Source organism: Macrotis lagotis, chromosome X (genome assembly GCF_037893015.1).
Source record: "Macrotis lagotis isolate mMagLag1 chromosome X, bilby.v1.9.chrom.fasta, whole genome shotgun sequence".
NCBI lineage: Eukaryota > Metazoa > Chordata > Mammalia > Peramelemorphia > Peramelidae > Macrotis > Macrotis lagotis.
In genome coordinates this window covers 556,633,768-556,648,198 of record NC_133666.1, presented here as the reverse complement: position 1 = coordinate 556,648,198, position 14,431 = coordinate 556,633,768, and the positions used below count along the sequence as shown (strand labels likewise).

The 14,431-nt window shown below is 36.2% G+C and overlaps 1 long non-coding RNA gene across 2 annotated transcripts in view; it reads left to right on the top strand.

Moving 5' to 3' along the window:
• The window catches only part of LOC141497872 (uncharacterized), a 194,558-nt gene that overhangs the window by 126,183 nt on the left and 53,944 nt on the right, over window positions 1–14,431 (top strand). Inside the window, exon 4 of one of the 2 annotated variants that reach the window (XR_012471478.1) lies at window positions 4,493–4,562. The exons of the other annotated variant lie outside the window; for it this stretch is intronic. This is a non-coding gene — a long non-coding RNA (uncharacterized LOC141497872). The remainder of the gene's footprint in view (window positions 1–4,492; window positions 4,563–14,431) is intronic. 2 annotated transcript variants of the gene reach the window in all.

The window sequence follows — 14,431 nt, the reverse complement described above, 5'->3', positions numbered from 1 at the left end:
ACAGCAGGTACTTAATAAACAATTCATATTTACATAACACAGTATTACAAAACCTTATATATTTTTATCACATCTCAATCAATTAACCAACATTTGTTTAAGTGTCTATATGTGTCAGTCACTGTGCTAAGTCCTAGAGATATGAAAAGAGACAAAAGACAGTTCCCTTCCTTCCAGGAGCTTACAATTTCATGAGGGAGATAATATGCAAATAAATATATACAAAGCAAACTATGTGTAGGATAAATAGGAAATAATAAAGGGAAGGCACTGAAATTAGGAGGGGTTTAAAGGATATTTGATTCTCACAAAGACCCTGGGATGCTGGTGCTATTGTTATCCTCATTTTCCAGAAAAGAAAACTGGGACTGAGAGAGGTTAAGTAACTTGCTCAGAGTCACACAGTTGAAAAAAAAAAGAAGTCTGAGTAAGGTTTTTAACTCCGGTCTTCCTGATTCCAAGTCCAATACTTTATCTACTAACCCAGAAATATGAAATATGAAACCTCCTGGGTGCAATGATGCCTACAACACTCCTAAGTGTCTCCAAACAAGTTAAAATATCACTGGAAATTACTTAACAAAACAAACAGAGATACCATAGAATAGAATAGAGACAATGTTAATATGTGATTTTGTAAGTTAATATGTTCTTGCAGGGATCCTTATATATGGTTTAGCATTTTATTTGATTTTGGCAGCACAACATTATACTGGATAAGGTATAATCTTCTAATTCCAAATCAATCATCAATCAACAAGAGCTTATTAAACACTTCTTATGTGCCATGAACTGTGTGGTGTCAATAATAATAATAACAATTAGCATTTGTTTTAAAGTTTGGAAAGTATTTAATATTTCCTACCTCAATGGATTCTTACAACAACCCCTTTTACAGTTGAGAAAACTGAGGAAGACAGAGGTTAAGTAACCTACCCAGGGTCATACAGCTATAAGTGTGTGAAATTGGATTTGAACTCAGGTTTTCTTAAATCCAAGTTCTGTACTGAATCCATTGTAACATCTATCTTTTTAAATATATGCAGAACTCAAAAGACTTACAAATGTTTTCTCTTTTCAGTAGTATGTCCAAAACTCAATGTAGAAAGGACAGAATGAGTTCAGACTCAAAACTCAGGGGTCATCAAGACTTCTGATGTCTCAGGAAAGGCCCATTCTTACCTTAAATGTTGACTCTAGGCTAATGTTAAGCTGTCACCAGATCAGACACTGAACAGGCCTTTTGCCAGGGGACCTCAAGGAAACACAGGATGTATCCTTAGAAAAACCAGTCCATGCCAGGTAACTTCAGAATGTTCTTCCATTCCTGGGTTGAGTCCAATGGCCCTTATAGCAGAGCCATGATATCTGGAGCTGGTGAATGGAATATTTTCTACTTGGTAGAAAGTATTCCACCCTTTCCTCTCCCACTCCCACCCATAAAAGCTTAGTAATCTTAGTTTTTTACTTACCAACTGATTGATTAGTCATATAAGAAATAAAAGTATCTGCCTAAAGCAAAGATCTGATCATGTCACTTTTCCCCCAACTCAATAAGTTGAAGTAGCTCCCAATCACTTCCAGGATCAAATAGATCTCTGATATTCAATTAGAGGGATAGGCTTCTTTCTTAACCTCCCCTTTCCCCTTTCTAGCTTTCTTTCTGCTGAACTCTGGGACTTAAACATTTTCTCTGGTTTTCCCCCAAGCATGAGTCCTTTCTCTCCTTATCCTTATGTCCTGGCTTCCCTGACATCCTACAAAAACCAGTGGAAAATCCCACCTTCCACAGGAAGCCTTTCCCATATCCCCTTAATTCTAGTGCTTTTCCTCTGCTGATGATTTCTTGTTTATGCAGTAGGTAGCTTATTTGTACATAGTTATTACATGTCGCTTCCCCCAATAGACTGTGAGCTCCTTTAGAGCAGGGACTAACTTTTACTTTCCTTTGTAACCCTAGCACTTGGTACCTAGTAGATGTTTAACAAATATTTACTGACTGATACAGAGAGTCTTTGTCTAATCAACTTTAAAATCTTCTCTCTGACTTCCATGTTCATCACTGGGCACATGACTGCCTCCTCCATCAACTTTGAAGGGTCAAGCAAGTGACCTTGAACCTTACATCCATGGGTATCCAATATTCATGAATTCACCTTCTTCATTTTTGAGGCTGTTTTTCAGCCTTTACCACCTTTTGGTATGATGAGTTCTCTGAGTGACTCTTAGCAAAGTTGTTGTACCCTGAAGCACAAATGGTAGAAAAGAGAGAAATGGACAGGATAAGGAGGCAACTGTTGAGCTGCAGAGGTGGCTGTGAAGGAGGTGCAACCTTTATTTCAAGAGTTTTAATTTGCTTTGCCACCAGGTGGAGGCTGCAAGAAGCTAATTTATTTAATTAAATAGTGAAGACAAATGCAAGTCTGGCTCCTGCAATTTATTAGACACACCAAGTGCTTCCATTCAAGTAAAGGGCAAGAAAGTAAAGTCTATTGGAAGAAGGAGAAAGGAAGCAAGTGGTTGTCAAGAGGCAATGCAGCTTCCATGGTCTTGGACTCCCAGGACTGCATCTGGGTTCATCAACAGTTATCTTGGTTTGACTCTCATGACTCTAGAGGAGATCTCTGCCTCACTTAAATGCAATTCAATTGCAAGGTAAGTCATCACCTTGCTGATGTCATTGGTCCTCTACAAGGATGAGCTTCAACAGCCAAAAATGTATTCACAAAGTTATCAGTCCATCTCTAATGACTTTAGTGTGCTGGTGCATCAAAACTTGGGGAAATAGGACTGAATTTTCTCCTGCAGGATGTTTAAAATTGAGATGATTCCACCAAAATTTGGTACATTTGAGTGTAGTCTAACTTGATTCTGAGCTTCATCTGTCTGTTAGAAATTTCTGAAATTCTTCCTAACTTTGAAGCATGTCTAGTATGAGCTATCAAATGAATCTCAGCTTCTAGCCCCTTCTAGCCCCTTCTCTGCCACCAGCTACAATGGTCATGTGTCTTTGGGCAAGTCATCTCATAGATTCAAGAGAACATAAAGTTGAAAGGGATCTTGTGCATTTAAACCCCAAATCTCATTTTAAAAATAAAGAACCTGAGACCTAGAGGTGAATTAGCTTGTTCATGTGTACATAGATAGCAAGATCTCTGATTCTAAATCTCATGGCATCGTGTACTGTAGTTGAGTTGACCTGTTACTTTGGAAACTAAGCACATTTGGGAGTGATCTGAGTTGAGTTTCTGACTTCAGCTATGTCTCTGTTAGAATCCTTGGAGTTTCTTTCCACTACTAAGACAAACCTGGTAAGGACATTGGCAATGGTGAATACCACACTAGTCATCGGGGAAATCCAGAGTTCAAGTTCTGACCTTACCACTAACTAGCTCTGTGACCTTGGGTACATCAATTCACAGTGACTTTACTTTTCTGGTCCTTGGTTTTCTCATCTATTAGACTGAGGGACTGGACTTGATGAGTCTTAGGTTTCCCTTTCATCTCTCAAAGTCTGTTTGCTGTTGTTTTTTTAAAAATATGTGCTAACCCCAAAGAACTCATGATGAAAAATTCTATCTGCTTTCAGAGAAAGAAATAATGCCATATGAATATAGATCAAAGCACATTATTTCACTTTATTTCCTTCTTTCCAGCCCATTTTCTTTCAAAAATATGGAAATATGTTTTACATGATTGCACATGAAAAAAATGTCTTAGACTTTCTACCTTCAAACTTACCAGAGGACTTTAATGCTCTGAGCTTTGCCCCCTGAAAAGCAGATGAAACTTCCATTCAAACAGTCTCAATAGTGACAGCTTTGAAAGATGCCACCTGAGTGGAGGACTATTTGCCCAGGCTTTATGGTTTGATCACCGTGAAAGGTGGAGTCATCAGTGTACAAAATGTGTAGGTATGTTAAGCCATTTTTCTGCTTTGCCTCAAAAAAAAATATCACCTCCCAGATGAGGAAACTTAAGCACACAGTGTTTAAGAGACTTGTCCAAGTTCACACACATAATTAAATAGCTCACTTAAGATTCAAACTTAGGTTCTCTGAGTGTAAGTCTGCTACTTTTCCCACTGCCCTATGTTGGATAATAATCTGCAATGTTATTAAAATGTTTAATAACCAGCTCTCTGGAAAAAAGCCACATGATATATTTAAATATTTTAATTAAAAATTATTGCTTATTTTATTTACTGGAGTTGACACAAACTTAAATTTCTTCCCTCTAATCATGAATCATTCAAGTTAAATCAACTGAACTATAGAAATTTAGCAAAGTGAGGGAACAAAAGTAGCATAACCATTTGAAGAGATTTTTTTTTGTTTTTTGCAAGGCAATGGGATTAAGTGACTTACCTAAGGTCACACAGCTAGGTAATTATTAAGGGTCTGATTCTCCTGACTCCAGGGTCAGTGCTTTATCTACTGTGCCACCCAGCTGCCCCTGAGAAATAATTTAAATTTTTTTTCATTATTTTCAGCATTCACTTAAAAAAAGTTAAGTTCTGAATTGTGTCCCTCCTTCCTCCCTGTCCCCAGTCCATTGAGAAGGTAAGTAATGTGATATCAATCACATATATGAAATTATGCATAATATAGCTCCATATTAGCCTTCCCTAAAGAAGCTAGAAAAATAATGTTCACTCTGTACTCAGGATTAGTCAGTTCTCTCTCTATTGGTGGTTGAATTTTTCTTCCTAAATCCTTTGGAATTATCTTGGATTGCTTGATTGACCAGAATACCTAAGTTTTTCAGTTAACAGAAAACACTTCAAAATTCAATCTGCATTGTTCACATTTTTTCCTCTTTTTAAATTAATCTATATCTATCAAAAAACTATAGAGTAATTCCTAATTTGTAGCATTTGTCAATTTTGAAATATTCACTGAAAATTCAACAATTCGCTCTAGAGAGCTGTTTGTGTTTTCCTCAACTTTATGGTTATTGGAGAAAAAAAGGAAAAATTGATTGAAGACTACATCACTGAATTCTAGTTTTTTGAATTTTTTTTTGTAAGGCAAATGGGGTTAAGTGGCTTGCTCAATGTCACATAGCTAGGTAATTAAGTATCTGAGGCCAAATTTGAACTGGTCCTCCTGACCCCAGGGTCTGTGCTATATCCACTGTGCAATCTACCTGCCCCTTCAGCACTGAATTCTTTTTTAAAAAAAGAGAGATAATTTCATTAGAGATAAAGACAATAATTAATCTGCATACCAAAAATTTTGCAATGTTGCAAAGGCAATTTTTAAGGGAAATTTTATGTTTCTAATACTTTCATTTATAAGAGAAATATGAATTGGATTAAATTAAGAAAATGCTTAGAATACCAACAAATTAACCCCTCCCCTAATTAAACAACAAATTGGAAATTCTGAAAATCCAGAAAAGATTATGAAAATTGAAAGGAACTGTCCCTCCCCAAACTGAATTAATAAAACTAGGAACTATTTTTTAAAGCTTAAATTTATTGATTTATTTTTATATTTATTTTTTAAAAATATTTTATTTATTTTGAGTTTTACAATTTTTCCCCTAATCTTACTTCCCTCCCCCCCCACTCCCCCAAAGAAGGCAATTTGCCAGTCTTTACATTGTTTCTATAGTGTATACATTGATACAAATTGAATGTGATGAGAGAGAAATCAGATCCTTAAGGAAGAAACATAAAGTATAAGAGATAGCAAGATCAGACAATAAGATATCCGTTTTCTCCCTAAATTGAAGGTAATAGTCCTTGGTCTTTGTTCAAACTCCACAGTTCTTTCTCTGGATACAGATGGTATTCTCCATTGCAGACAGCCCAAAATTGTCCCTGGTTGTTGCACTGATGGAATGAGCGAGTCCGTCAAGGCTGATCATCACCCCCATGTTGCTGTTAGGATGTACAATGTTTTTCTGGTTCTGCTCATCTCACTCAGGATCAGTTCATGCAAATCCCTCCAGGCTTCCCTAAATTCCCATCTCTCCTGGTTTCTAACAGAACAAGAGTTTTCCATGACATACATATACAACAGTTTGCTAAGCCATTCCCCAATTGACGTACATTTACTTGATTTCCCATTCTTTGCCACAATAAACAGGGTTGCTATGAATATGATGTTTTTATCCTTTTTCTTCATCTCTTCAGGGTATAGGCCCAGTAGTGGTTTTGCTGGATCAAAGGGAATGCACATTTTTGTTGCAGTTTTGAGCAGTCAGTTCCAGATTGCTCTCCAGAAAGGTTGGATGAGTTCACAGCTCCACCAACAATCTAATAGTATCCCAGATTTCCCACAATCCTTGCAACAATGATCATTATCCTTTCTGGTCATATTGGCCAGTCTGAGAAGTATGAGGTGGTATCTTAGAGAAGCTTTAATTTGCATTTCTCTAATAAGTAATAATTTAGAGTAATTTTTTATATGACTATGGATTGCTTTGAGCTCATCATCTGTAAATTGCCTTTGCATATCCTTTGAACATTTGTCAACTGGGGAATTTTTTTAAAATTTGACTCAGTTCTCTGTATATTTTAGAAATGAGTCCTTTGTCAGAAATATTAGTTGTAAAGATTGTTTCCTAGTTTACTACATTTCTTTTGATCTTGGTTAAAGTGGTTTTGTCTGTGCAAAAGCTTTTTAATTTAATGTAATTAAAATCATCTAGTTTGCTTTTAGTAGTGTTCTCCATCTCTTCCTTAGTCATAAATTGCTTACCTTTCCATAGATCTGACAGGTAAACTAGTCCTTGATCTTCTAGTTTGCTTATAATATTGTTTTTTATGTCTAGATCCTGTATCCATTTTGATCTTATCCTGGTATAGGCTGTGAGCTGTTGGTCTAATCTAAGTTTCTTCTGCATTAACTTCCAATTTTCCCAGCAGTTTTTATCAAAGAGAGAGCTTTATCCCAATAGCTGGACTCTTTGGGTTTATCAAACAGCAGATTACTATAATTGTTTCCTGCTATTGCACCTAGTCTATTCCACTGGTCCAACACTCTATTTCTTAGCCAATACCAGATAGTTTTGATGACTGATGCTTTATAATATAATTTTAGATCTGGTAGCACTAAGCCACCTTCTTTTGCACTTTTTTTCATTGAATCTCTGGAAATTCTTGACTTTTTATTTCTCCATATGAATTTATTTACAACTTTTTCTAACTCATTGAAGCAATTTTTTGGAATTTTGATTTGTAGGGCACTAAACAGGTAGTTTAGTTTTGGTAGAATTGTCATTTTTATAATATTAGCTGGACCTATTCATGAGCAGTTGATGTTTGCCCAGGTATTTAAATCTGATTTTATTTGTGTGAGAAGTGTTTTGTAATTGTTTTCAAAAAGTTTCTGGTCTGCCTTGGCAGGTGGACTCCCAGGTATTTTATATTTTCTGATGTTACTTTGAATGGGATTTCTCTTTCTAGCTCTTCCTGTTGTATCTTGCTAGTCATACATACATATATATATATATATATATATATATATGTATATATATATATATATATATATATGTATGTATGTATGTATATAAAATTGTTGAGGATTTATAGGTTTTATTTTATATCCTACAACTCTGCTAAAGTTGCTAATTGTTTCCATAGGTTTTTGGATGATTTCTTGAAATTCTCTAGGTATACCATCATGTCATCTGCAAAGAGTGAGAGTTTTGTTTCTTCCTTCCCAATTCTAATTCTTTTGATTTCTTTTTCTTCTCTTATTGCTGAGGTTAACATTTCTAATACTATATTGAATAGTAGTGATGATAATAGGCATCCTTGTTTCATCCCGATCTTAATAGGAATGCCTATAACATCTCCCCATTGAATATAATGTTTGTTGATGGTTTCAGATAGATACTGCTTATTATTCTAAGGAAAAGTCCATTCCTTCCTGCACTCTCTAGTGTTTTGAGTAGGAATGGATGCAATATTTTGTCAAAAGCTTTTTCAGCATCTATTGATAAAATCGTATCATTTCTGATAGGTTTGTTGTTGATATAATTAATTACACTAACAGTTTTCCTAATATTGATCCAATACTGCATTCCTGGGATAAATCCTACTTGGTCATAATGTAATATCCTAGTGATAACTTGTAATCATTTTGCTAATATTTTATTTACGATTTTTGCATCGAAATTCATCAGGGAGATAGGTCTATAATTTTCTTTCTCTGTTTTAACTCTTCCTGGTTTAGGTATCAGCACCATATTGGTGTCATAGAAAGAGTTAGACAAAGTTCCATCTTTCCCTATTTTTCCAAAAAGTTTATATAAAATTGGAATCAGTTGTTCCTTAAATGTTTGGTAGAATTCACTTGTGAATCTATCAGGCTCTGGAGATTTTTTCTTAAGAGTTCAGTGATGGCTTGATGAATTTCTTTTTCTGAGATAGGGTTGTTTAGGTATTTAATCTCCTCTTCATTTAACCTGGGCTACTTATATTTTTATAAGTATTTGTCTATTTCACTTAGATTGTCAAATTTATTGGCATAGAGTTGGGTGAAATTCTTCTGAATTATTACTTTCATTTCTTCCTCACCTTTTTATTTATGATACTAGCAATTTGGTTTTCTTCTTTCTTTTTTTTAATCAAATTGATCAGAGGTTCATCAACCCAGCTCTTGGTTCTATTTATTAGTGTAATAGTTTTCTTGCTTTTGATTTTATTGATTCTTCCTTTAATTTTTAGAATTTCTAATTTGGTATTTAATTAAGGATTTTTAATTGGTTCTTTCTCTAATTTTTTAGTTGCATATTTAGTTCATTGATTTCCTCTTTCTGTAATTTATTCATGTAAGCATTTAAAGATATAATATATCCCCTGATAGTTGCCTTGAATGAATCCCATAGGTTTTGGTATATTGTTTCATTATTGTCATTATCTAGGATAAAATATTTAATTCTTTCTATAATTTGTTGTTTGATCCACTCATTCTTTAAAATCAGGTTATTCAGTTTCCAATTAGTTCTGGGTCTATATCTCCCTGGCCCAATATTGCATATGATTTTTATTGCATTAGGATCTGAGAAAGATGTATTCACTATTTCTGTCTTTCTGCAATTGATTATTAGGTTTTTATGCCCTAGTACATGGTCAATTTTTGTGTAAATGCTATGTACTGCAGAGAAAAAGGGATATTCCTTTCTATCCCCATTCAATTTCCTTCATAAGTCTATCATATCTAGATTTTCTAACAATCTTTTTACCTCCTTAACTTCTTTCTTGTTTATTTTATAGTTAGATTTATCTAAATCTGAGAGCAGGAAGTTGAGGTCTCCTATTAGTAGAGTTTTACTGTTTATGTCTTTCTGTAGTTCTTTCAGCTTCTCCTCTAAGAATTTGGATGCTATCCCATTGGGTGCATACATATTCAGTATTGAAATCACTTTATTATCTATGGTACCTTTTAGGAGGGTATAATTTCCTTCCTTATCTCTTTTAATGCTATCTATATTTGCAGCTGCTTTGTCTGAGATAAGGATTGCTACCCCTACTTTTTTTCACTTCAGCTGAAGCAATATATATTTTGCTCCAACCTTTTACCTTTACTCTATATGTATCTCTCTGCTTCAAATGAGTTTCTTATAAGCAGCATATTGTAGGATTCCATTTTTTAATCCAGTCTGCTATTTACTTACGTTTTAAGGGAGAGTTCATTCCATTTACATTCAAAGTTATGATTACTAACTGTTCATTGCCCTCCATGCTATCTTCCCTCTGTTTGTATTTCCCCCTTTATCCGTATTTCCTAGTATTTTGTTCCTGAATACTGCCACCTTCATTGTGTTTGCCCTCCTATATCAATCCTCCCTCTCCTTCCTTTCCCCTTTCCCCTTTTTCCTTTTTCCCTTCTCTTCCTTCTGTTAGTTCATTTTTTTCTCTCTTCCTACCTGTATCTATCCCCCCTCCCCTTTTTATACTTTAAAGGTAAGATGTTTTTTAAGTTAACTGGGTGTGTGTGTAAGTTAACTTTAAGCCAAGTCTACTGAGAGGAAGATTTAGATGTTTCTCCTCTCCTCCCTTCTTCCCCTTTATTAGAGTAGGTCTTTTGTATCTCTTAAATGTAATGAGTTTTATCCCATTCATTCCCCTTCCTCCTCCCTCTCCTTCCTGCCCCCCTTTTAAGGAGGAAATGTTTTTAATCATTCTAAGCCATAGAAAATACTGAGTATCCATCTCTTCTGGCTAAGTATATTCTCTCATTATAAGAGAGTTACAATTCTTGAGAGTTATTAGAGTCTTTCTCCCGAGTAGGGATATAGCTAGTTTTATCCCATGGGGTAGCAATCTCATGGCTAAGTCATGAATGTCCATCACTTTTGGCTAAGTATATTATCTCTGATAGAGTTACAATTCTCAAGAGTTATGAGAATCTTTTTCCCATGCTGGGATATAGCCAGTTTCATCTTATTGGATAGCAGTTTTTTTTCCCTTTACCCTCCTCCCTTTTTATTTTACCTTTTCATGTGTCTCTTGAACCTCCTTTTTGATGTCTGAATTTTCTATTTAGCTCTGGTTGTTTCATCAGGAATTGTTGGAAGTCTTCCGTTTCATTAAATGTCCATCTTTTCCCCTTGAAAGAGAAGACTCAGCTTTGCCAGATAGTGGATTCTTGGCTGCATTCCAAGTTCCCTTGCTCTTCAGAATATCTTGTTCCAGACCCTTTGATCCCTTAATGTTGATGCAGCCAGGTCCTGTATAATCCTTATTGTGGCTCCTTGGTATTTAAATTTTTTCTTCCTGGCTGCTTGCAGGATTTTCTCTTTTATCTGGTAGTTCTGGATCTCTTTCTGGAGGGGATCGATGTATTCTTTCAATAACTATTTTGTCCTCTGGTTCCATAATATCAGGGCAATTTTCTGTCACTAAATCCTGTAATATTAAGTCCAGGCTTTTTTTTTCCTCTTCAATGCTTTTAGGAAGGCCTATAATTCTCAGGTTCTCCCATCTTGGTCTATTCTCAAGGTCAGTGATTTTGCTGATGAGGTATTTTATGTTTTCTTCTATTTTTCTATTTTTTTGCTTTTGTTTAACAGACTCTTGCTGTCTTGTGAAGTCATTAGTTTCCACAGACTCCATTCTTTGTTTTAAGAGAAGAATTTTCTTCATTTACCTTTTGCAACTCCTTTTCCAATTGGTCAATTCTATCTTTTTTTTTTTGCTAGGCAATGGGGTTAAGTAGCTTGCTCAAGGTCACACAGCTAGGCAATTATTAAGTGTCTGAGGACAAAGTTGAACTCAGATATTCCTGACTCCAGAGCTAGCGCTCTATCCACTGCACCACCTAGCCACCCCCGGTCAATTCTATTTTTCTAAGTGTTTTCCATTTGACCAACTGAGGTTTTGAGAGAATTGTTTTTTTGTTGCAAGGTGTTAATTTTCTCTTCCAAATTTTTTTTCCAAATTTTCCAATTGATTTTTAAACTCCTTCCTTATTTCTTCAAGGAAGTCTTTCTGTACTGGAAAGTAGGTCATATTCTCCTCAGAGGTTGTAGGTCTCTCTGAACTAGTGTCTTTTCCATCCAAGAATTTTTCTACAGACTCTTCTTTTCACTGTCCTTTCTTCATTATCCTAAAACCTTGTATTGGGGAGGATCTGGTTCACAGGGGTTTGGTGTCAGAATCCCTAGAGGCTTTACTCACTGAGTGTAATATCTCCAGCCAGTCAGTAGGGGGTATGGGTTGCTTTCTCTGGAGTGTCTGTGACCTTGATTGAGGCCCTCTCTCTTGGCCTGGAGGGAGTGGAAGTTGTTGAATTCGTTTGTCTTTGATCAGTAGAGGTCATCTCTCTTCCTATTGTCAGCTGAGGTGGTTCTGCTGCTTAGCCTTAGCCTGGGGCAGAAGTAGTCTGTAATTGTATTTGTTCTAGGAAGAGGCTTCAGCTGAAATGGAGGTGTGGACTCTGAGTTCCTCCTGACCAGAGGGGCTCAGGGATCATCTCTGCAACTCTCCAGCTCAAGAACTCTCCCTCCAGCCCTGCCACGAATGCCCCTGCTTTCTAGTTGACCCAAGACCCTGTGATTGCCCAGGCTCTAGCCCCACTGCTGATCCCCCATTCTCAGGACCTCAGCCCCCCCCCCCCCCAAGTCCCACAGCTAATCAGGCTAATCCTCATGGGTCCTGTACTCCCAGCTTAGTAGGCCCTCTGCACCTGGACTCACCAACGATCTCAGAAGACAGATCCTGAGGTGGGTAGTCTCCTGGCTTTTCTTTCTGGGTTTTGTCAATTGGATTTCTGTTAAGAGGTTTGTTTCATATTATTTATAAGAGGAAGATATGGAGACTTTAGAACTCTGCCTGTCTTCTCTCTGCCATCTTGGCCAGAAGTAGGAACTATTTTTTAAAAAATACATTAGCCATTAATTATTTGATTTTTTTTAAAGAGGAAGAAAAAAAAACAAATTAATAATGACAAAAATGAAAGAGAATTCACAGATTGACAAATGTAAGCTATTAGACAGAGAAGTTTTTTCTTTGTAAACTTTTGGTCAAGAATATGTTCACATATAGTAGATATTTAATATGTTTGTTAAATTTAAAATGGAATTGAATTAAAATTCTAAAGCCCCACAAAAATGTAAATTAGTATCATTACTAGACCATGAAAAACTAAGGCACACACACACAAAAAGTTAGAAAACTTGGATTGAAACTGAGTGCCTCTGCATAAGTCACTTTACTTCTGATTTTTAATTTTCTCATCTGTAAAATGACAATAATGCTATTTGTGCTGCTTACCTTCCACAATTGTTTAGAATAAAGGGCTGTAAATCTTAAAGCACTACACCCATTCAAGATATTAGAAAAACTGGTCTTCTCTATAAAGAAAGAGAGGTAATGAAAATAACAATGATAATTAATAATAGCATTAGTAATCATAATAATGATGACTAACATTTATGTAGTGCTTTAAGATTTGTGAGGCACTTTAAATATATTATCTCATGCAGCAATGAATACAATAGTAATTATCATAAGGACAACAAATACCCTACCTTTGTTGCCTTACCATACCTCACATTTTTCTTTTTCTGTTTTTTTTTTAAGTTTTTGCAAGGGAATGGGGTTAACTGGCTTGCCCAAGGCCACACAGCTAGGTAATTATTACGTGTCTGAGGTCAGATTTGAACTCAGGTACTCCTGACTCCAGGGCCGGTGCTTTATCCACTACATCACCAAGCCGCCCCAATTGGAACCTTTTCTGGAGTCAACTTTGACCTTTCTCTCTGATCAACTTCCTTTGCTTTGATAATATTGTCTATGTTGATTTTTTTTTTTAGGTTTTTGCAAGGCAAATGGGGCTAAGTAGCTTGCCCAAGGCCACACAGCTAGGCAATTATTAAGTGTTTGAGACGGGAATTTGAACCCAGGTACTCCTGACTCTGGGGCCAGTGCTTTATCCACTATGCCACCTAGCCACCCCCTAGCAGCCCCCATGTTGATTTTTTTAAAGAATCCCTGGTGCCCTGTAAATTTCCATTAGGGTAAGAAAAATGGCAATGAAATCAAAATAAAAAAGAGAAAGAAGGAAATATTTTTATGAAGGAGCCTTCCACCTATTTTAGGAATGATTGATCTTTGATTCTTGTAGTAAATCGAATGTCCAGCTAACTCACTTAAAAATTGGTACTGCTTGATCATTCCTTCAGCATCTGTTTGAGTGTAACAGATGGAAGGATTTTATAATGATGAGTTTGAAAGGAAAGGTTCTAAATTTCTAAGACATAAGCTGACTTTTGCCTTGGTGAACAGGTGTGTATAAGGGAATCTGAAAATTTACTCTTTAGGTGGGAACTACCTGCATAGAATATGACAGGCATACTCTCATTATGATAGAATTTGGGGAGAATAGAGCTTAGAGCCTATTCTACTCTAGGCAGCACCTGGGGAATATCCTCCCATTTGAGTCTCCCAGAAAAGCAATTTCCAGACTCTGTGGGTCAGGATTCATTTAAAACCACAATTTATGAGCTCCCACTGATTTGTCTACTTTTTCCAGTGAGCCAGAGGACATGCTAGTTAAAATTAAAAGGCATTTAATCAAACAGTAAAGCAAATAAAATGACAAGGTTCTGCCCATCTAGGTATACACGGAGTATACTCTCCCACAGTGGAGGGGGGTATACACATATATACCCACTTCCTCCCCACATATACATAAAACATACTGATAGGGACATATATGGAAGACATACATGTCTTAGAACTGTGTGGCCAGGCTATATGTGACTTGGGCAACTCAGATCTCTAACATGATAGATGCATTAATGTCATCTCACATTGTTATGATGCCAATTTATGCTGGTTTTTTCCTGGGTATTGCATCTCTTTCATCTGGAGGATGGGTCACCTTGCCTGGGTACACTGTCTGCTGGGCACATCATCGCTACTGGGAATTTCATCTTCATTGGGCCTAGTATTACTGTTGAGTAACTG